The following is a 24,483-nucleotide window of genomic DNA, read 5'->3' as shown; positions in this document are numbered from 1 at the left end:
GTAATGCAAATTTCCCTTGGCTGTATAAAAAGCTTTATTATGAGTTAATGGTGAAAAGGACTTTATGGATTTGAACTCATGACCTCCTGTTTACAAGACAGGCGCCTCAACCCAGTAAGCCACTGGACCATCACAGGTGCAATTTGATGTCAAGAAGGGTGGTGAACATTGAATCGCTAATTGGTACGTTCAAAAAGAAATCCATTGGTTTTACTATGTCATTCTTAATGCCATTCTACACATTGTATGATGACATTTTGTTCTTTATGAACATTTAACCCCTTAATAACATCTGACGTACTAATACGCGTCTGTGCCCTGGGACTTAAGAATCAGACCCGTATTAGTACGTCATATCTTTAATGCGGCACCGCGACTTAAGTCGCGGTGACAGCATTAAAGTTACGGTGCCATCCTACCTCCTGGTAGATGGCGTCATCATCCCGGGGGCTGTCGCCGCACCCCCGCACCAGCGATCGCTGTGATTGGCTGTTCAAATCTGAACAGCCAATCACAGCATTTCTCACTGTTTCCGGCAATGTGATTGCCGGAAACAGTGATCTGCAGCCTAGGATCGGTGCTCCTATGAGCACCGATCCTAGACTGTTGCTAGGACACCCCAGCCCTGGCCCCGGACTGCTATGATCGGTGCGATCGCCGATCACATCGATCGCACCAATCGTAGCGCGACCGCGCGGTGACAGGGCGGTCATGGGGCGGTGACCGGCTTGTGACCTGCCTGTCACCGCCCCATGACCCCCTGTAATGTGACTCAAGCCCCCAGACTGCTGTGATTGGAGCGATCAATGATGACATCGATCGCTCCAATCAGAGTACCTGAATACAGGTGACCAGGCAGTCACAGGGAGGTGTCACCCCTCTGTGACCCCCTGTGGTGCGTGCTCTGCTCCAGCCATGTCTGATTGGTGCAATCAGTGTCACCAATCAGATGGCTGGGGCACAACATGCACCACAGGGGGTCACAGAGGGGTGACACCTCCCTGTGACCGCCTGGTCACCTGTATTCAGGTACTCTGATTGGAGCGATCGATGTCATCAATGATTGCTCCAATCAGATTACCTCCACCTGTCACCACCCCATCATCACCCTGTGACCGCCCTGCAGACCCTCACATTTGGTGAGGATTTCTACAGAGCGATCACATCTGATGTGTCTGTGCTGGGCCTTGTAGTGCCACAGAATATTCTCACTGTTCCAGTCGCTGCTGCTGCCGCTGCTCCTGGATCTTCTGTTCCAGCGTCCTGGATCTTCTGCTCCAGCTCCTGGATCTTCTGCTCCTGACCTGCTGTGGTTCCTGCTCCAGAGCCTGCTGCTGATCCTGCAGAGAAGACTTTGGTAAGTCTGTTCTCCCCTCATCCACCCCAATCCCCCCTCCCCCCTCTTTTTACCCCCCCTTACCTTTTTTTTCTGCGTCCTGCAGCGGTCTCCAGCTCTGGTCCGAGTCTTCAGCTCCACTCCCGGTCACCAGCGCCGGGCTCCTGGTCTCCTGCTCCGGGCTCCTGCTCCGGGCTCCTGGTCTCCTGCTCCGGGCTCCTGGTCTCCTGCTCTGGGTCTTCTGTTCCAGTCCTGCTGACCCTTTGGTAAGTCCATCTCTGATCTCCCCTCATCCACCCCAATCCCCCTCTTCCCACTCCCCTGTCTTTTTACCCCTCTTCCCACCCCAGTGTCCCTGTTAATTCTTTTGCTTCTGTTCTCCAGCTCCAGTACCGGTCTCCTGCACCGGGCTCCTGGTCTCCTGCACCGGGCTCCTGGTCTCCTGCTCCGGGCTCCTGGTCTCCTGCTCCGGGCTCCTGGTCTCCTGCTCTGGGTCTTCTGTTCCAGTCCTGCTGACCCTTTGGTAAGTCCATCTCTGATCTCCCCTCATCCACCCCAATCCCCCTCTTCCCCCTTTTCTCACTCCCCTGTCTTTTTACTCCTCTTCCCACTCCCCTGTCTTTTAACCCCCCTTCCCACCCCAGTGTCCCTGTTAATTCTTTTGCTTATGATCTCCAGCTCCAGTACCGGTCTCCTGCACCGGGCTCCTGGTCTCCTGCTCCGGGCTCCTGGTCTCCTGCTCCGGGCTCCCGGGCTCCTGCTCTGGGTCTTCTGTTCCAATCCTGCTGACCCTTTGGTAAGTCCATCTCATCCACCCCAATCCCCCTCTTCCCACTCTCCTGTCTTTTTACCCCTCTTCCCACTCCCCTGTCTTTTTACCCCCCTTCCCATCCCAATCCGCCTCACCCCAGTGTCCCTGTTAATTCTTTTGCTTCTGATCTCCAGCTCCAGTACCAGTCTCCTGCTCCGTGCTCCTGGTCTCCTGCTCCGAGCTCCCGTCTTCCTGCTCCGGGCTCCCGTCTTCCTGCTCCGGGCTCCCGGTCTCCTGCTCCGGGCCCCCGGTCTCCTGCTCCGGTCACCAGCGCCGGTCTCCTGCTCCGGGCCCCCGGTCTCCTGCTCCGGGCCCCCGGTCTCCTGCTCCGGGCTCACGGTCACCAGCGCCGGTCTCCTGCTCCGGGCCCCCGGTCTCCTGCTCCGGGCTCCTGCTCCGGGCCCCCGGTCTCCTGCTCCGGGCCCCCGGTCTCCTGCTCCAGGCTCCCGGTCTCCTGCTCCGGGCTCCCGCTCCGGGCTCCCGGTCTCCTGCTCCGGGCTCCTGGTCACCAGCGCCGGGCTCCTGCTACGGGCTCCCGGTCCTGAAAGAACAGAGAGGACTTTGGTAAGTAATCTGATCTCCCCTCATCCAACCCAATTCCCCTCTTCCCACTCCCCACACATTTGTGCGCACATCCAGCAGCCGCCGAGTATTGATCGGTGGCATAGTTCACCAATCCACACTCGTGCTCGCTGTTTGCACCACATACAGTATTTCCTTTTTCCACACACTCTAAATAAAGTACTGACACACACACACTCTCAAAGAATTGACACACACGCAGCACATACATAACAAACAATGTCCAGCTCATCCCAAACTCATTATTCAGCGGAGGAGGCATACGCTATTCTTGCCTCCGACACTGACAGTGAGGGTGAGGATCCCACATTTCTTTGTTTTTCCGACTCCTCGTCGTCTTCCTCCTTCTCTTCTTCCTCCTCTTCCTCAGGTTCTGCTGGCCCGCCCCGCCGTCGTCGCAGGAGAGATGTTCCAGCGCCCCCCACTACTGAGCCTATATGGACTTCGCCCCCCGAAAATTATGAGCCGCTGATTCCTGATTTCGTAGCGGAATCAGGAATCAAGTTTGACACCACCGGCCTCACAGAAATAGACTTTTTCAAAGTCTTTTTCTCTGAGGATTTTATAAACCTCATGGTGGGCCAAACTAATTTATATGCACATCAATTTTTAGAACAAAACCCCTCTTCATCATTTTCTAACTGGTCTCCTGTAGACGCAGTAGAAATGATGAAGTTTTGGGGCCTGGTCCTTCTTATGGGGATCTTGAAGAAGCCCGAGCTTCGGCAATACTGGAGTGTTGACGTTTTATATAACACTCCAGTGTTCCGAATGGTCATGCCCCGGACACGTTTTCAGGCCATCTACAAGTTCTTGCATTACCAAGATAATGCAAGGTGTCCTGCACGCGATGACCCGAACTTTGATCGTCTTTTCAAAGTTCGGCCGGTCATCGAACACTTCAACAACAAGTTTGGTGAAGTGTACGTGCCCCAAAGGGACATTTGTGTGGATGAGTCCTTAATTTCTTTTAAGGGGCGGCTTGGATTCCGGCAGTACCTGCCCAGTAAGAGGGCAAGGTACGGGATCAAGCTGTATAAACTTTGTGAGAGTACCTCAGGATACACTCACAAGTTTAGAGTTTATGAAGGGAAGGACTCCCGGATTGAACCCCCTGAATGCCCCCCTGTTCTGGGAGTTAGTGGGAAAATTGTGTGGGACTTGGTGCACCCACTGCTTGATAAAGGTTATCACCTCTACGTGGATAACTTTTATACAGGTATCCCGCTCTTCCAGTCCCTCTCTGCGCGACGTACCGCAGCCTGCGGTACTGTCCGCAAAATTCAGAAAGGCCTCCCAAAGACGCTAATTGGGCAGCTGCTCAAGAGGGGTGAGAGCAGAGCCCAATGTAGCGACCACCTGTTGATGGTCAAGTACAAGGACAAAAGGGATGTCCTTTTCTTGACCACCATACATGGTGATGGCAGCACACTCAGCACTGTACGAGGTTCCACTACACAGGTCGTCAAACCAGACTGTGTAGTGGGGTACAACAAGTACATGGGGGGAGTTGATCTCTCTGATCAAGTCCTCCAGCCATACAGTGCTTTGAGAAAGTCCAGAGTGTGGTACAAGAAGCTGGCCGTGCACATTGTACAGATGGCAATGCACAATGCTTTCCTTCTGTCACAATGTGCAGGCCAGACTTCTGCGTCGTACCTTCAGTTTCAGGAAACAGTTATCAAGGCCCTGATATTTGGCAGCGGTGACAGAGAGGGCCCCAGTACTTCTGGAATTGAAGGACCAAGAATTGTACCAGGCCAGCATTTCCCAGGGCAGATCCCTCACAGCGGAAAAAAAGGAAAGTCACAAAAGAGGTGCCGAGTGTGTTATAAAAGTGGAATACGCAAGGACACCATTTATCAATGTGACACCTGCCCTGACAAACCTGGCCTGTGTATGAAAGACTGCTTCAAAAGGTACCATACTTCGATGGACTATTGAATTAATTTCTGAAGTATAACAACCTGACGAACACTGCACAGCTGACGTAGTGTTCGTCAGGTTGTCATACATCAGTTGTGTAGTGTTCGTCAGATTGTCCTACACAACTGATGTATAACACTACATTACAAAATTCAAAAATCAACTAACACTACCAAAAAGGGGGCACTTGTTAGGCATTTCACTGTTTAGGCACATCAAGGGCTCTGAGAACATGACATGACGCCCGCAGACCATTCCATCAAAGTCTGCGTTCAAAAGCGTCACTCCTTCCCTTCCGAGCCCTTACATGCGCCCAAACAGTAGTTTTTTTCCAACACATGGGGTATATGAGTACTCAGGAGAAATTGCACAACAACTTATGGGGTGCAATTTCTCCTAGTACCCTTGTGAAAATATTTTTTTTTGCATTTTTGTGGAAAAAATGTTTTTTTTTTATTTTCACAAGTCAACATTATGATTTTCTGAGAGGCACCTGGGGGTTCAATGGGCTCACCATACATCTATATAAGTTCCCTGGGGGGTCTAGTTTCCAAAATGGGGTCACTTGTGGGGGAGCTCCAATGTTTAGACACACAGGGGCTCTCGAAACGCAACATGGTGTCCTCTAACAAATTGGAACCATGTCGCGTTTGGAGAGATCCTGTGTGTCTAAACATTGGAGCTCCCCCACAAGTGACCCCATTTTGGAAACTAGACCCCCCAAGGCACCTATCTAGATGCATAGTGAGCACTTGGAACCCCCAGGTGCTTCACAAATTGATCCATAAAAATGAAAAAGTGGTTTTTTTTTTTCACTTTTTCATTGTTACGAATCAATTTGTGAAGCACCTGGGGGTTCCAAGTGCTCACTATGCATCTAGATAGGTGCCTTGGGGGGTCTAGTTTCCAAAATGGGGTCACTTGTGGGGGAGCTCCAATGTTTGGGCACACAGCGGCTCTCCAAACGCAACATGGTGTCGCTAACAATTTGAGCCAATTTTGCGTTAAATTTGTTAGCGGACACCATGTTGCATTTAGAGAGCCGCTGTGTGCCCAAATATTGGAGCTCCCCCACAAGTGACCCCATTTTGGAAACTAGACCACCCAAGGCACCTATCTAGATGCATAGTGAGCACTTGGAACCCTCAGGTGCTTCACAAATTGATTCATAAAAATGAAAAAGTGTTTTTTTTTTCACTTTTTCATGGTTACGAATCAATTTGTGAAGCACCAGGGGGTTCCAAGTGCTCACTATGCATCTAGATAGGTGCCTTGGGGGGTCTAGTTTCCAAAATGGGGTCACTTGTGGGGGAGCTCCGATGTTTGGGCACACAGGGACTCTCTAAATGCAACATGGTGTCCTCTAACAAATTTAACGGAAAATCGGCTCAAATTGTTAGCAACACCATGTTGCGTTTGGAGAGCCGCTGTGTGCCCAAACATTGGAGCTCCTCCACAAGTGACCCCATTTTGGAAACTAGACCCCCCAAGGCACCTATCTAGATGCATTGTGAGCACTTGGAACCCTCAGGTGCTTCACAAATTGATTCATAAAAATGAAAAAGTGTTTTTTTTTTCACTTTTTCATTGTTACGAATCAATTTGTGAAGCACCTGGGGGTTCCAAGTGCTCACTATGCATCTAGAAAGGTGCCTTGGGGGGTCTAGTTTCCAAAATGGGGTCACTTGTGGGGGAGCTCCAAAGTTTGGGCACACATGGGCTCTCCAAACACAACATGGCGTCCGCTAATTATTCAAGCAAATTTTACAATCAAAAAGTCAAATGGCGCTCCTTCCCTTCCGAGCCCTGCCGTGCGCCCAAACAGTGTTTTTTCCCCAAATATTGGGTATCTGCGTGCCCAGGGGAAATTGCACAACAAATTTTGGGGTCCATTTTTTCTTGTTACCCCTGTGAAAATAAAAAAAATTGGGTCTAAAGTAACATTTTTGTGAAAAAAGTTAAATGTTCATTTTTTTCTTCCACATTCAAAAAATTCCTGTGAAGCACCTGAAGGGTTAATAAAGTTCTTGAATGTGGTTTTGAGCACCTTGAGGGGTGCAGTTTTTAGAATGGTGTCACTTTTGGGTATTTTCTGTCATAAAGACCTCTCAAAGTGACTTCAAATGTGATGTGGTCCCTAAAAAAATGTTTTTGTAAATTTTGTTGGAAAAATGAGAAATCGCTGGTCAACTTTTAACCCTTATAGCTCCCTAACAAAAAAAAATTTTGGTTCCAAAATTGTGCTGATGTAAAGTAGACATGTGGGAAATGTTATTTATTAACTCTTTTGTGTGACATATCGCTCTGATTTCAGGGCTTAAAAACTCAAATTTTGAAAATTGCAAAATTTTCAAAATTTTCGCCAAATTTCCGTTTTTTTCACAAATAAACGCAAGTGATATCGAAGAAATTTTTCCACAATCATGAAGTACAATATGTCACGAAAAAACAATCTCAGAATCAGGGGGATCCGTTGAAGCGTTCCAGAGTAATTACCTCATAAAGTGACAGTGGTCAGAATTGTAAAAATTGGCCCAGTCATTAACGTGCAAACCACCCGCGGGGCTTAAGGGGTTAATACAGATTTTATATCTCACAATTGACTGGCATTAATAATGTCATAGTAAAACCAATGGATTTTTTTTTTTTTTAACGTACGATTTAGCGAATCAATGTTCACTGCCCTTCTTGACATTAGATTGCACCTGTGATGTTCCAGTGGCTTACTGGGTTAATGCATTGGTCTTTTACACAGGAGGTCATACGTTTGAACCCACAACGTTCCATTTACTCATAATAAAGCTTTTTATCCAGCCAAGTCAAATTTGCATTACCTTTCGGCTTGAGATAGTGCAATTGTGAGATATAGAATCTGTATTATCTCAAGCCGAAAGGTAATGCAAATTACCCTTGGCTGAATAAAAAGCTTTATTGTGAGTAAATGAAAAAAGGAACTTTGTGGATTTGAACTCATGACGTCCTGTTTACAAGAAAGTTGCAACTGGAACATCACACAATGACATTATTCATTGATTTCAGCCATTATGAGCCAAAGTTGTTTCTTAGATATCAGAAATGTTTTAAGGTATTTGCTGAACTAAAACAGATCTCAGCTCAACCTCTTGAAATCTTGTTCAGCATACTGAAAGGAGCAAAAAAATTCAGAATCCGACCATTCCAACCCGAGATACGAGTGTTCGTCCGATATTACATTATTCATTGATTTCAGCCACTGTGAGCCAAAGTTGTTTCTCAGATATCAAATGTTTTAAGGTATTTGCTGAACTAAAACAGATCTCAGCTCACCATCTTGAAATCTTGTTCAGCATACTGAAATGTCATATTGGATGAACACTCATATCTCTTGTAGGAATGGTCAGATTCTGAAAATTTTTGCATTTTTCTGCATCTTTCAGCATGTTGAACAAGGTTTCAAGAGGGTGAGCTGAGTTCTGGTTTAGTTCAGCAAACACCTTAAAACATTTCTGATATCTGAGACAGTTGGCTCCCAATGGCTGAAATCAATGAATAATGTCATATCGAAAGAACACTGTAATCTCTAGTTGGAGTAGTCAGATTCTGAATTTTTTTGCGTTTTTCTGCACATTTCACCATGCTGAACAAAATTTCAAGAGGATGAGCTGAGATCTCTTTTAGTTCAGCAAATACTTTAAAACATTTCTGATATGTGAGAAACAACTGTCTCGCAATGGCTGAAATATATAAATAATGTGATATTGAATGAACACGCATATCTCTGCTTGGAATGATCACATTTAGCGATGGGCAAGCACTAAAATGCTCAGGTGCTCGTTCCTGGGGTCGAGCACATTGGAATACTTGGGTGGCCGACCCGAGCAACGAGCCCAATGTAAGTCTATGGGAAAATCAAGCATTTATCAGGCGGCTCCCCCGGTGGTCTGCAGAGGGCCTAAAAATTGCCCAAATCGATGGGAACAGTGCTCATTTACATGGAAACAGCATGGGGAAGACCCCTGGAAGCATTCCTGTCTCCCAGGTCACTGCTGTCAACAATGTTTTCAGAGGTATTACGCCACTTTTACGGACTCACAATAAAACATACTAAAATGAAACCAAAATGGATTTTCCTGGGAAATATGTTAAGGAACATCCTTTCCAGGGTAATGACTTGTATAGAAGGCAAAATAAATAACCAAAAACAAAAATACACCTTGGTCTATGTTCACAAGTAGCATTTTTGATGCGATTTTGCACTTTTGCGGTGCTTTAAACCGTGACAAATGCATTCACCAGGAAATGTCATTTTAACATTTTACAACCTTGTTTGGCCATGTGGTGTGTGTGAGACATGATCAGACACATCCTGCTTTTATTTATGAAGGAGGGACTCTGAAGTTCCCTCATAAAGCCTATTTTTATAGGGCCATCAGGTTGCCTTTACTATTCTTAAAGAGCCATCAGACGGCTAGGCTTTGTTGTTCCAAATACTAAAAAGTGGGTCTCCTATACTGTTACTGCGTATACAGCGAGTGGCAGGGCTCCCCAAAATTTGGATGCACCCCAAGACCCCTTTGAAGAGATTTAGAGGGCCTCCTGAAAACAATGTTCCCAATATAAGGAAGGGGTCTCCCATTGTGTTTTGCCTATGTAGTGAATACAAGGGTTGCCAAAAATTGGAGGCACTCCAATGCCCCTTGGAAGAGACTTGGAAGTCAGAGGGCCTCGTGAAAACAATGTCTGCATTAGAAAGGAGCGGGTCTCCTATACTTGTAATGCCCATGCACTAAGTGTATGGACTGACATACATTTACCCCTGAGGAGTATACATGAACATACTTTATGAAAAAATGTTTTACGGGCATCATAAACACCCTTTAAAAAAATTGTGGGTCTTGCATCACGGACCACGGTCACCCTGGTGATATGGCGGTGGAGGATGAGGATGAGGAGAAGGAGGACAAGAGCAAATAGCCAAAATAAGGAACCGTATACCCATGTGTGGGTGTGAAAAGGTGCATGGGAATACACCTCCCAAAAAAAGACACTGGATTTGAGTTTGTTATGCTGCTATCATTCGGTGGTGTTGAGAAGTCTGGCCCAATCCAGCCCTTATTCATTTTTATAAGAGTCAGCCTGTCAGCATTTTCAGTTGACAGGCAGATGCGCTTATCAGTTATAATTCCACCAGTGGCACTAAAAACCCGATCTGATAAAACGCTATCGGCAGGGCAGGCCAGGACCTCCAAGGCGTAGAGAGCCAGTTCATTCCACGTATCCAGCTTGGATACCCAATAATTATAAGGCACAGCGGAATCACGGAGGACGTTGGTACGGTCGGCAAGGTACTCCCTCAGCATCTTCCCAAAGTTTGCACTCCTTGTGAAAGTACCCGGTGCCTCAGGGACTGTGCGATGGAAGGGGCTGAGAAAATTCTCCCAGAACTTTGACAGTGTTCCCCTGACTCTGCTGGATTGGAGTTGTGTCTCTCTCGCCTGTAGTCCTTGGTTGTCCAATGAACTGTGACCTCTGCCGCCAGCGTTTTCAGATGGGAACTTTTTTAATAGTTCCGCAACAAGGGCCTTCTGGTACTGCCCCAGTTTTGTAGACCTGTCCGCCTCAGGAATAAGTGATATAAAGTTCTCCTTGGGTCTAGAAGTGTCACCAACCAGTAATGACTGTCACCTAACATTTTGAGAACGCAAGGGTCATGGGAAAGGCAGCGTAACATAAACTCAGCCATGTGTGCCAGACTGCTAACAGGCAAGACTTCCGTGTCCTCACCAAGAGGACGACTGACCATGCTCTCCTACTCCTCCTCTCTGTCCTCAGGCCATCCACGCTGAACAGACGGTATGACAGTTGTGCAGGTAATACCGTCTATAGCGCATGAAACTAGCTCCTGTTCTTCCTCCTCCTCTTCCTCATTGTCACCAATCCACGTTGGAATGAGATGAGGCTGGGATGTGTGTAATCACCCTGTATGGTTCCTTGATCCATCTCATCGTGCTCCGCCTGCAATGCATCCTCTTTGATTGTGAGCAGAAAGCGTTTCAGAACACAGAGAAGCGGGATGGTGACACTAATTATAGCATTATCGACGCTCACCATCTTGGTGGAGTCCTCAAAGTTTTGGAGGATGGTACATATGTCTGACATCCATGTCCACTCCTGAGGTCTTATGTGTGGAGTCTGAACTGAATACCGACGGCCTTGTTGATGGTGGTACTCAACAACTGCCCTCTTCTGCTCACCAACCCTTCCCAACATCTGCAGTGTAGAGTTACAGACTGGTGTGTGATGTCCCCACGCTTTGGGAGCCGGAAGCTCCAAACACTGCTGAAACACGGCAAGGGCGGTGGAAGCTGTAGGTGACTTTCTAAAATGGGCACACAGGCGGCGTACTTTAACAAGCAGATCTGGCAGCTCCGGGTAGGATTTGAGAAACCGCTAAACCAAGAGGTTAAGCACGTGGGCCAGGCATAGTACGTGTGTGAACTTGCCTCACCTCAGAGAAGTCACCAGGTTTCGGCCATTGTCACACACGACCATGCCTGGCTGTAGGTTTAGCAATGTGAGACACAGATCTGCCTGCTCTTTCAGAGCTGTCCAAAACTCTTCAGCATTGTGTGGCTTGTCACCTAAGCATATTAGCTTCAGCACAGCCTGTTGCAGCTTGGCCAAGGCAGTGCTTCTAGCTTGTGGCTAATGTGGTCATTTCGGAGATGGAGGCTGAAGAGGAGGTTGAGGTGCAGAAGCTGTAGACTGTGGGTGCAACCCTGATTGACCTAGGGCCCGCAATCCTTGGCGTCGGGAGGACGTGTTCCGTCCCAAGATCCGACTGAGTCCCATCTTCCACTGTTAACCCAGTGTGCCGTCAGAGAGATGTACCGTCCCTGCCTACAAGCACTTGTCCTCGTGTCTGTGGTTAGGTGGACTTTCCCGGTAACTGCATTGTTGAGGGCATGGCTAATGTTTTGGGACAAGTGCTTGTGTAATGTGGGGACAGTACCCCGGGAGAAATAGTGGCGGCTGGCGACCGAGTACTGAAGGACGGCTGCCGCCATCAGGTTGCGGAATGCTTCTGTCTCCACGACCCTAAAAGGCAACATTTCGAGCGCAAGCAGTCGCAAAATGTGAGAATTTAGTAGTGTGGCCTGTGGGGCATTGGCTGCGTATTTGCGCTTGCATTCCAAGGATTGGGGTATGGACAACTGAACGCTGCGTAGGGACAAGGACGTGCTTCCTGATGCTGCTACTTGAGAGTGTGCAACGACAGGTGTAGGGCAGGAGGCATCTTCGCATGCACCATGGACAGGGGATTGGCTTGCATGCACAACTAAGGAAGAATCAGTGGTGCCACCCGCAGACATTGTTTCTGGACCCTGGGGTTCGGCCCACAAAGTTGTGTGCTTTGCTACCATGTGCCTGATCATGCTGGTGGTGGTCAGGCTGGTCGTTTTGCCACCCCTGCTGATGCTGGCCTGGCAGGTGGTGCAAATGGCCTTTTTGGGGTTATCGGCAGAGTTTTTAAAAAACAACCGGACTCGGGAAGACCCAACAGTTGTACTGGCAACTTCCTTCGTGTTGGTGTTACGAGGAACGGTTGCCTGCCTTCTGTCTGTGGCCACCACACTGCTTCTTCCTGCCTGTTGGGGTGCTCTGCCTCCCTCACCCTGTGAGCTGCTGTCCTCGCTCTGCATGTCGTCCTGCCAGGTTGGGTCAGTTACTATATCATCCACCACCTCGTCTTCCACTTCTGCACCCTGGTCCTCCTCCTGACTTTCTGGCAATTGTGTCTCATCATTGTCCACCTCTTGTGACACTTTCCCACCGTCGCCTTCGTGTGACCGTGGCTGCTCAAATGTTTGGGCATCGCTACATGTGATCTCCTCTTGCCCCGCTTCAAGTGGACCGGGCAAGAGGCTCTAATCTATAACTGGAAACATGAAAAGCTCTTCAGAGTGTCCAAGTGTGGATCAGTGGTCTCTGTGCACTCGGCATGGTGGGAGGAAGGAGGCTCAGGGTAAGGAATATGCAGTCCAGACTCGCGGCTACTGAGACTTGACCGTGTGGAAAACAGGTGCCGGTGGCTAAGTGACTGGAAGCATTATCTGTTATCCAACCAATAACCTTTTCACACTGCTCTGTGTTCAATAGTGGTGTTCTGTGGTCCCCTATTAATTGGGACAGAAAGGTCGAGCGAGAAGATGTGGGTGTTTGTTGTGGCACAATTTCAGCCTGCCCACAGCCTCTGCATGCACCATCACCATCATGTCCAGTTCGATGTCCCATGCCCATTTTAAATGTAGGACAATATCTTCCACGCTAACTACAAATGGCTGAATTTGGAGCAAACTTATATGTGATCTGTGTGACGGACAAACCACAGCTTTAAATGCTGGCCTGTAGGTAACTATTTTGAACAGCAAACTGGTGTCAATAGGTTCACTGACACACAAACAAAATTTCAATGGAGGCCAGAAATGGCAATGTTTTCAGCGCAATTACACACTTGGTCAAAATTGTTGGTACCCCTCGTTTAATTAAAGAAAAACCCACAATGGTCACAGAAATAACTTGAAGCTGACAAAAGTAATAATAAATTAAAAATCTATGAAAATGAACAAATTAAAGTCAGACATTGCTTTTCAACCCTGCTTCCACAGAATTAAAAAAAAAAATAAACTCATGAAATAGGCCTGGACAGAAATGATGGTACCCCTGAAAATAATGTGACAAAAGGGACATGTTAAATCAAGTTGTGTCCACTAATTAGCATCACAGGTGTCTACAATCTTGTAATCAGTCATTGGGCCTGTATATAGGGCTACAGACATTCACTATGCTGTTTGCTGACATGACGTGTATCACACTCAACATGGACCAGATGAAGCAAAGGAAAGAGTTGTCTCAGGAAATTATAAAGAAAATTATAGACAAGCATGTTAAAGGTAAAGTTTACAAGACCATCTCCAAGCAGCTTTATGTTCCTGTGACTACAGTTGCACATATTATTCAGAAATTTAAGATCCATGGGACTGTAGCCAACCTACCTGGATGTGGCCGCAGGAGTAAAATTGATGACAAATCAAAGAGACGGATATTACTAATGGTAACAAAAGAGCCCAGGATAACTTCTAAAGAGATTAAAGGTGAACTTCGAGCTCAAGGAACATCAGTGACAGATCACACCATCCGTCGTTGTTTGATCCAAAGTGGACTTTATGGGAGACTACCAAGGAAAACACCATGGTTGGAAAAAAATCATAAAAAAGCAAGACTTTAATTTGCCAAACTAGATGTTGACAAGCCACAAAGCTTCTGGGAGAAAGTCCTATGGACAGATGAGACAAAAATGGAAGTTTTTGGCAGGCCACATCAGCTCTATGTTCACAGATGGAAAAATGAAGCATATCAAGAAAAGAACACTGTCCCTACTGTGAAACATGGAGGAGGCTCTGGTATGTTCTTGGGCTGCTTTGCTGCATCTGGCACAGGGTGTCTTGAATCTGTGCAGGGTACAATCAAATCTCAAGAGTATCAAGTGATTCTAGAGAGAAAAGAGAAATGTGCTGCCCAGTGTCAGAAAGCTTGGTCTCAGCCGCAGGTCATGGGTCTTGCAACAGGATAATGACCCAAAACACACAGCTAAAAACACCCAAGAATGGCTAAGAGGAAAACATTGGACTATTCTGAAGTGGCCTTCTATGAGCCCTGACCTAAATCCTATTGAGCATCTTTGGAAAGAGCTGAAACATGCCGTCTGGAAAAGGCAACCTTCACACACGAGACAACTGGAGCAGTTTGCTCATGAGGAGTGGGCCAAAATACCTGTCGAGAGGTGCAGAAGTCTCATTGACGGTTATAGGAATCGTGTGATTGCCTCAAAAGGTTGTTCAACAAAATATTAAGTTAGGCCTGGACAGAAATGATGGTACTCTTATTTCATGAGTTTAATTTTTTAAAAAATTCTATGGAAGCAGGGTTGAAAGGCAATATCTGACTTTCATTTGTTCCTTTTCAAAGATTTTTAATTTATTACTTTTGTCAGATTCAAGTTATTTCTGTGACCATTGTGGGTTTTCTTTTATTAAACGAGGGGTACCAACAATTTTGACCATGTGTGTATATTATCCGTGTGACGGACAAACCACAGTTTTAAATAGCTGGCCTGTAGGTAACTATTTTGAACAGCAAACTGGTGTCAATAGCTTTACTGACACACTGAAAAAAATTTCAATGGAGGCCAGAAATGGCAATATTTTCAGCGCAATTATATGTGATCCGTGTGACGGAGAAAACAGTTTTAAATAGCTGGATTTTTAGCGGTGTAATATGGAAAGGACCTGGCTGTATTCTGCAGTGCCAACAAGCAAATGGCGCAGAAAAATAAGCAAATAATGAGCATTAAGATCCCCAAAAAATTTATTCCGGGCCCCTGAGACCTGGGCCTATGTCTAGAAATGTTTAACAGCAGCAGCAGACAGAACTGAAATGGAGCCTCTTCTGCTACATGCACTGCAGTCTGCTAAATACACTGCCTGCCTGCCTATATACACTGCCTGCCTGCCATCTCTGCAGATGGATTGTTGAGATGGATATATGTAATATGCTTCTGTTGTACCTACACTACCTAATAAGCAAATCTCTCCCTAGCTCAGAAGCACCTCTCCCTACACTGTCTGATTCTGGAGTGACTGTGACTAACACAACGGCGCCAGATCTGATATAGACCTGATGACACTGTGAGACCAGCCAATCACTGTAATGCCACAACCAACATGGCTGCGGCATTACAGCGAGTGGCAGGCAATCCCTGCATGTTCATTGGCTCTGTTAAGAGCATCAAACATGCAGAGAGGGGACCAGAGATCCTGCCGAGCAACCCCGGAATTATTTGGCAAGCGCCGAGCATCTCGAGCAGTAGCTAGTATGCTCGCTTATCACTAGTCACGCTTTTTTTGCGTTTTTTTTTGCTCCTTTCACCATGTCGGACAATATTTCAACGGGATAAGTTGAGATCTTTTAGTTCAGCAAATGCCTTAAAACATTTCTGATGTGTGAGAAACTGGCTCCCAATGGCTGAAATCAATGAATAATGTCATATCGAACGAACACTCATATTTCTGGTTGGAATGATCGGATTCTGAATTTTTTTGCGTTTTCCTGCTCCTTTCACCATTAGGCATGAGCGACCATTTCAATGTTTGGTTTGGAAAAGTTCGCTGAACAAATTGATATTCACCGAATTTATTCGCCGAATGTTCGAACATTTCCGAATCACATAGGAGTCAATGGGGGGACCAAAACAATGCATATACAACTCGTAGAAATTGGACCAAAAGCTGCCAAAACACATCAAATTAGGTGTAGACACCAGAGAAGTGCCATCAATTGACCTAGAGTACAAGTATTATTATTATTACTGTGACAGCGACATTTATTCAATTGCGCTTTACATGTCAAAAGGGGTCACCAACTGGTACAACAGGAGAGAGGACCCTGCCTGTGAGGGCGCACTGTCATGGACGTGGTTTGTGGAAACACTGTGGCACGGACCCTGGAGAGCCATGACTAAGCGAGCACCGGTCTGTTCACTAGAGCCTCTGATGGTGAGGTTAGACTTGGCTCCCAATGAGCGTTGGTGCCACTCCAGGAAAGACAAACTAACGAGCAGCAGCTGGACCCAGTAGGACAGACTAGATGGCGCAGCAGGCAGAGTCTGTATCAGGGGTGCAGCAGGCAGAGTCTGTATCAGGGGTGCAGCAGGGACTGGGATGCAACCTTACACAACTTGGACTGCAGAACAGGAAGGTTCCACTACAGCCAACCCAATAGATGGAGACCCAATCAGGATTCCCCACATTTAAAAAATTAGTGGCAGACGCCAGCAAAGTGGCATCAATTTCACTACTGTGGAAATAGTGCAAATAAGACCCACACCTTTTCCAGTACAGCCAACCCAGGAGATGGAGACCTAACCAGGAGTGTTCACATTGCCCTAAATGAGGCCTTAACACCACCGATGTGGCATCAATGTCATCAAACTACAAGTAATTTAACGCAAACCTGTCCCACTACAGCCAACCCAATGGATGGAGACACAATCAGAATTCTCCACATTTCCCAAAATTAGGGCCTTAAACCTGCAGAAGCAAGAACAGGCACAGAAGCCATATCACAGACTGCAATTTCAAGAGATCAATGCAGCACTCAAAACGACAACATCGCCTACTCTGTATAGTCTGCAATTGGGGTGCAAAAGTCCTTGGAGATCCATGACTTGTTCATCTTGATGAAAGTTAGGCGGTCTACACTTTCAGGGGAAAGACGGGTGCGCTTATCCATCAAGGCACTACAAGCAGCGCTGAAGACTCATTCAGAGAGAACGCTGGCTGCCGGGCATGATAAAACCTCCAAGGCGTGAGAGGCGAGCTCAGGCCATTCATCTATTTTTGAAGACCAATATGTAAAAGGGTTCAAACTTTCCCTGATGGTATTGATATTGAACTCTAGATATTCCTGCACCATCCTCTCCAGTCGTTCACCACGTGTCAGACTTGTACTCTGTTGTGCTGATGCACGAGCTGGTGCAAAAAATGTGTGAAAGGACTCACAGAAATTGCTTCTGCCACTTACTCTGCTGCTGCTGCTAATGTTTTGGCGTTGACGAACTGACATGTCGGAGGTTGAAAAACTACAGCAGCGATGCACACTGTGTGCCTCACTGTTATCTTGGGGAAAACCTCTATTAAGGTTGCTTAAAAGCTTGTTTCGATACTAGTGTTGAGCGAGTATGTTCTGTTAACCCTTTCGCCGAGTATGCTCGGGCCGAGCTCTGAGTATTTATAGCTGCTCGGTGATAAGGTTAAATCGCTCCCGTGAACATGATTTGCAACTGTTTGACAGTTTTATTACATGGGAGGAATGTCTATTTCTTACACATTCCTCACATGTAATAAAGCTGCCAAACAGTTGCAAATCATGCACACGGGAGCGATTCAAGCAGATCACTGAGCAGCTATAAATACTCGGAGCTCGGCCCGAGCGTACTAGGACAGAACATACTCGCTCAACACTATTCGATACTCCAACATAAGCGGGTCTCTTTCCAGGGCGGGAAGCATCTGGTAAAATTGACTCTTATAACATGGATCTTACAGAGTGGCAACCCAGTAGTCAGCATTATTTCGAATCCTATCTATACGGGGATCATGTTGCATCAAGAAGGCATTCATATGTCGGGCTCTTCCAGGAGGCCCAAAGCCAGGCTGTATTGTGGGCTGCGTAACACTGATGCTTGTTTCCTCCGTCCCCCCCTGCCAACCACGTTCAAACGAGAGGGGATGATTATCCTCTTCATCCTGACAGCTGCTCGCCCATCACCTCTTCCTCCTTCATTAGTTCCTCGGCACTTCCACCTTCACTAACAGTTTGCTTGGTATCACCAAACCACCTCGATCGCTGTAATCCACCGTCACTTGGCAGCCGCCTGTGTGATGACAGTCTGGAAATTTGAGACATTGGTATCCCTTCCGCATCCTCCTCTTCTTCTGGGGCCACCACCTCCTGTCGCAGGTTATTCAAAGTTTGCTCCAGCATGTATATGACCGGAATAGTGATGCTTATGACGGCATCATCAGCGCTAACCAGTTTATTAGCCATTTCAAAACCGTGCAGAAGAGTGCAGAGGTCATTAATCTGTTCCCACTCTGCAAACGTAATAGGCCGCAAGTCCGTACTGCGTTGCCCCAAGCTATACGTTATGACATACTGCATAAGAGCTTGTTGCTGCTGGCACAGTCGCTTCAACATGTGCAGAGTGGCACATCACAGCTCAACCTGTTAACTGGCATGGACAAAGACCTCTGTAGCGATGCAAGTCGATGACATGAGGGGTGCGAATGGCGGAAGTGAGCACACAGCTTCCGTACTTTGTGAAGCAGCTCATCCAGGCCAGGATGGTGGCGGAGAAATCGCTGTACCACCAGGTTGAGGACGTGAGCCATGCAAGACACGTGTGCGAGCTTGCCTCAGCCTAGGGCCGCTAACAGGTTCGCACTGCTATCGCACACTGCCTTCCCTGGCTCTAGGTTCAGCAGAGACAGCCATTTCTCAAACTGAGCCTGGAGAGCTGCCCACAACTCTTCATCTGTATGACTGTGATCTCCAAGGCATATTAATTTGAAGACTGCTTGATTACGGTGAGCCCTGACTGTGCAGTACGGAGGTGGTGTATTCGCTCCGCACCCTTGGAACTCGTGTCTCGTTAAGGCAGGGGTTGAGTGCGCAGGTGGAGGCCCTAGAGGAGGTGTAGGACGCAGAAGCAGTAGAGGAAGTGGGAAATACAAAAGTTTCTTCTGCAAGCCTTGGGGATTCCAAGATTTGTGGAGCAGCCCCGTCCCCACAGCCACCAGTCACCCAGTGCCCAGTCAGCGAGATTTAACGCCCTTGGCCATGCTTACTGGTTCAGGTGTCTGTGGTGAAATGCTCCCTGGTACACGTAGATTTAGACAAGGAACGGGTGATGTTGTCTGCGACATGCTGGTGTAGCGCAGGCACAGCTTTCTTAGAGAAGTAATGGCAACTGGGGGACTGCGACGGCCATCAGTTTTCGAAAACCGTCTATCTACCAGGTGGAAAGGCAGCATTTCCGTGGCCAACAGATTGGAGATGGTGAAGTTCAACATCTTAGCATGCGTAGGATGAAATAATCTTTTACGTGACCATAACTGTGGGACCGAGGGCTGGCTAAGGTGCTGAGAGAGGGTGGAGTATGGTGAGCCGAAAAAACTGGTGGAGCGTGAGTGAGGTGCGGATGTTATGGTGGATTGAGAAACATGCGGTGTGCTCGGTGAAACAAACACAGCAGGCATGTCCGCTTCCATTACAGCTGACGGGCTGTCACTCAGCCTAACTGGAGTGGGTAAAGAACCAGAGTTTCTGCGATGGGAGACCTGCGTGACAATACTTGGCACGGTAACAGAGGAGGAGGAAGAAGCAGCGGATGCATTTGAGGCAGCTGATTGTTGTTGAGGTGCGCTGGTCCGCATTTCAGTGTGGTAAGATTCCCAGCGTAAAGAATGTTGTTTGAGCATGTGACCGTTCATGCATGTAGTAGTCAAATTATTGCAGTTTTCCCTCTGCTGAGCTTGTTATCCCAAAGTTTGCAGATAACATGAGTTGGCTCATCCTTTGCAGTGCCAAAAAAGGCCCATGCTAGGCAACCGATGCTGCCCCTGCGAGCTGGAGACCTGTGACAGTTGTGGCTAAGGATGCAGTGCTTAGTGTGCATGAGGCCGATAAAACCTACAAGATATTCTCCAAACAATTTCAAACTGAGATGTCCCCTTCTGTATTATTACTTTAGGAACAGAAGAAAATTTTTTTTTGAATGTGGATGAGGCCAGTATGACATAGAATATATGGTCCAAAATATTTCAAACTCAGATCTAACCAGCTGTATCACTTTACTCAGAGCAAAACATATTTTTGGGTTACTCTCCATAAGCTCTGCGTCCAGCTGACTTTCACCGCCATTGACGTAGTAGCTGGCTTATAGCACTGTATGACTTTTGGCACAGGAAAAAATATTTTTTGGTCTGGGCGTAGCAAGAGAAAAAAATGTATTTTTTTTTTTACTCTGAAACCACCTGAAGTTCAACTCCACTAAAATAGTATCTGACACAAAAAAAACTTTAGTGCACACAGCTGTCAATATCACAATAGCAACAGAAAAAAACAAACAAATTATGTGCTCTGCAATAAGAAGCTCTGCAGACTGTGCAGAGCTCAATTTCAGCCCCACTAAATGAAAAGGTGATCTGCGTTTGCTTGATCACATTAGCAAGTGCAAAAAAAGATTCAAGGTATACTGAGACATGGAGGTCTATACCAGCGGTGCACAGCACTATTGTATGGCATGAGCCCCCTGCTTCTGTCAGAATCTCAGTACTTGCACAAGAACACCAAAAATGTGCTGCACTAGCAGTTGCAGAGGTGCACAGGCCAGGAATTATCTACACTATCTGACTACCACACAAGCGCCCATTTATCTAGCTAATATCTCTCATTACACAGGAGAACACTGAGCTGCGTCTGTCTCCAGCAGTGACATGGATATAATGGCGCTGAGGGAACATGGCCATTTTTTTTATATTGAGAGGACATGTGATTTCTGCAACCAATTGCAGAAGCCCTTATGACTGGACAGTGTAGATGCTTCCTGCGCTATGATTGGCTGTCCGCAGCCCGTATTCGCGGTCCCGCGCAAAATTGTCAATTTTCAAATTTTAAGAAAATTTACTTGCCTTTGCGATCACAAATCCAAATGTGCCATATTCGAGCCGAATGTGAAACTTTCGAACATTCGCCAAACAAATTCTCTCAACACTATTCACCATGCCGAACAAGATTTCAAGAGGATGAGCAGAGATCTTTTAGTTCAGCAAATACCTTAAAACATTTCTGATATGTGAGAAACTGGCTCCCATTAGATGTAATTAATGAATAATGTCATATCGGACTAACACTGTCATCTCTGGTTGGAATAGTCCGATTCTGAATTTTTTTGCGTTTTTCTGCTCCTTTCACCATGCCGAACAATATTTCAAGAGGATGAGTGGAAATCTCTTATTTCAGCAAATACCTTGAAAAATTTACGATTTGTGAGAAACTGGCTCCCAATGGCTGAAATCAATGAATAATGTTATATTGAACAAACACTGATATCTCTGGTTGGAATAGTCAGACTCTCTAAAAACGACACAAATATGGAGATCTGCAGACTTAAAAACAAAATTGCAGACCTGGAGGATCGCATTCAGAGAAATAATTTAAAGATTAGAGGAATCCCTGAGAACATTCACCCGCAAAAAATCAGACTATGTCAAAACTTTTTTCAAAAAAATTATACCTTCCCTTACTACCCCCGAACTTACAATTGATTAGAATTCACAGTCTACCCCGCCCAGCATTTATCCCCCAAGATTTCCCCAGAGATACAATTCTTTGAATCCACTTCCCCGACCCATACAAACAATTAAAAATATTTGCAGATTTATCAAAAGAGACATTAGCAATCCGCAAAACTTTCAGAGAAACGACTTCCTCCTTAAGAAATTTAGATATAACCTACAGGTGGGGCTTTCCGACAAAGCTACTAGTTTTCTATAAGGGGAAAACCATCACCTTCTTCTCCCCTGAAGAAAGCCTAAATTTTATCTCTTCAATTAAAAACCCTTCTCATCAGAATGGCAGTCCTCCTCTACCTACTACAGCCATGCGTTGACAAAAAGTAATTAATCTAGGCTGGTCAGTTTATATCTAGGCTATGAATAGCTAATATCATATTTTTCTCTTCTGTGTTAAAACAGAATTTTGTTATCTGATTTAGTTTATAGTTTTGTCTATATTTTAAGTTACTCCTACATTACTTCCTCTTTACAGCTATGGATTCCCACCGTCGGACCTCTTTCACAAACTCCCCCCCGCCATGAAGTTTTTGTATCCATTCGTTTATGGGATACACCTGGGAGATTTCTATTACTTGTTGTGAACCAACTTAGATCTTTTTTTTCAATATAGTTTATACTTTGATATTGTTATTTATTAAATCAATATCTAAATTTATTATCTTACCCTTTATTATCTTGATAGATCTCAAATAGTCCACATAACACTCATTAACCAGAAATATTACTAGTAAATTTATATATCCTAACTCTTTATTCTAATCAACCCCCTATATTATGAGTATCAAATTATTGATTTATAACGTAAGAGGCCCTCATAATCCACAAAAAAGATTTTCCTTATGGAAGGAGATTAATAATTCCCATGCTGACCTTATATGTTTATAAGAAACCAAATTTTCAAAAATAAATCACCCCAAATTTTTTAATAAAAACTTTCCCTTCATAATCGAATCATTAAATTTAAGGAAAAAAAGCAGAAGTGGCTACAATTATTAAAAATACTGTCCCCTGTGAACTTCTAGAAGAATACTGTGATCCCCAAGGTAGATTTCATATATTGATTTGTCATTTAAACAACCAACTTTGTACAATTAACAATGTTTACGCCGCAAACAAACACCAATTTAACTTCCTAAACAAACTGATCAAAAAGGTTTCATCAATGAAAAAAGAATAATTAATTCTATTGGGAGATTTTAATATGGTCCCTGACGGTCAAATGGATTGTTCTGCCTCATCCCGTCACCTTTCCTCCAACCTTAATAATTGGCTATTTAAAAATGAAATTTTTGATATTTTTAGATGTATTAATACCACCTCAAAAGAATTTACCCACTTTTCAGATACCCACAATTCGACTTCACGCATAGGTTTATCTTTAACAGACATTTTTACCCTTCCCTGATTTAAAAAAATATATATTAACAACAAAACCATTTCTGATCACGCCCCTGTAGTTGCTGAAATCATTCTAGGTCTCCAATAAAAAATAGTTTTCTATGGAAATGTAATTCATCTTTAATAAACAACCCCAAGAATAAAAAAAGATATGAATTGGCTTTAAAACATTACTTTGATGAAAATGATTCCCCATTAATGGACCCTTTTACTAAATGAAATGCCCATAAAGCAGTAATCAGAGGCCTCATGATCCAAATTTCTTCTAGACAAAAAAGAATCAATAGAAACAAAATCACTAAGATCCAATCCCAAATTAGAGAGAACCAATTCTATGTAATCTCCCCTCCCCATCTACCCTAATCCACTCAGAACTACTCAAACTCTGTCAAGATTTAAAACTAGAAATTTTTTCATCTTCTAGTAACGTGATTAACACTTCCAAATATAAAATGTATGCTTCCCTAAATAAACCCACCAAATTCATGACAAACCGATTAAAACAATATAGACTCCACAGCAGAATAGACAAAATAATTTCCCAAACTAGCACTCCCCTTACTCACCCCAAAGACATCGCTGAGGCCTTTGCAAAATTTTATCAAAATCTATACAATATTAATTCACAAACCTCAATTCTTAAACCTAGTAAATTATCCATAGAATCATTTTTATCAACCCTAAGATTACCCAAACTTAGCCCCTCAGATTTAGATTTATTGACCGTCCCATTTACAAACAAAGAAATAGAAGATGTCACCCACCATTTAAAATCCTTCAAATCCCCAGGCCCTGATGGCTTTACAAAGACTACTATAAAATCTTTAATGAAATTTTATCCCCTCACCTATCCCAAATCTATAATTTAGCATCATCCAAGGGCTCCTATCCAAAAGAGATGTTAGAGACCACAATTACTCTCATTCCCAAACCCCAAGGAGACTTACTGTATTTTTCAGACTATAAGACGCACTTTTTTCCTCCAAAATTTTGGAGGAAAGTGGGGGGTGCGTCTTATAGTCCAAATACTATCTCCCTGTATATACTGTGGCTCTGCGTGGTATGAGGTCTGGGGGAGCAGCAGCGGGGGATCAGCGGGGCACAGAAGGCAGCAGCCGACAGCTGCAGATTGCGCTGTGCCCGCTACTAAAGAAAATTAATATTCCCTGCTCCCCACGCCCATGGGCGTGGGGAGCAGAGAATATTCATTTTCCTTAATAGCCGGCAAACTGTACCGCAGCGCGGCTTCTGCTGCGCTCTGCGGTCTGTGTGCCCGCTATTAAAGCTCATGAATATTCACTACAACCCACTCCCATGGGTTGTAGTGAATATCCATAGTCTTTAATAGCAGGCACACTGACCACACAGTGGCAACAGGAGCCGCGCTGCGGTACAGTGTGCGCGCTCTCACACTGTGTGAGGGCACATGGCAGGGACACCATGCGCTCCCTGCCATGCGCGGCTCAAACAGT

The sequence above is a fragment of the Phyllobates terribilis genome, unplaced genomic scaffold (assembly GCF_046119375.1).
Source record: "Phyllobates terribilis strain yellow unplaced genomic scaffold, ASM4611937v1 Scaffold_5__5_contigs__length_657084704, whole genome shotgun sequence".
In the NCBI taxonomy this organism is placed as follows: Eukaryota; Metazoa; Chordata; class Amphibia; order Anura; family Dendrobatidae; genus Phyllobates; species Phyllobates terribilis.
Note: the sequence above shows the minus strand (reverse complement) of the source record.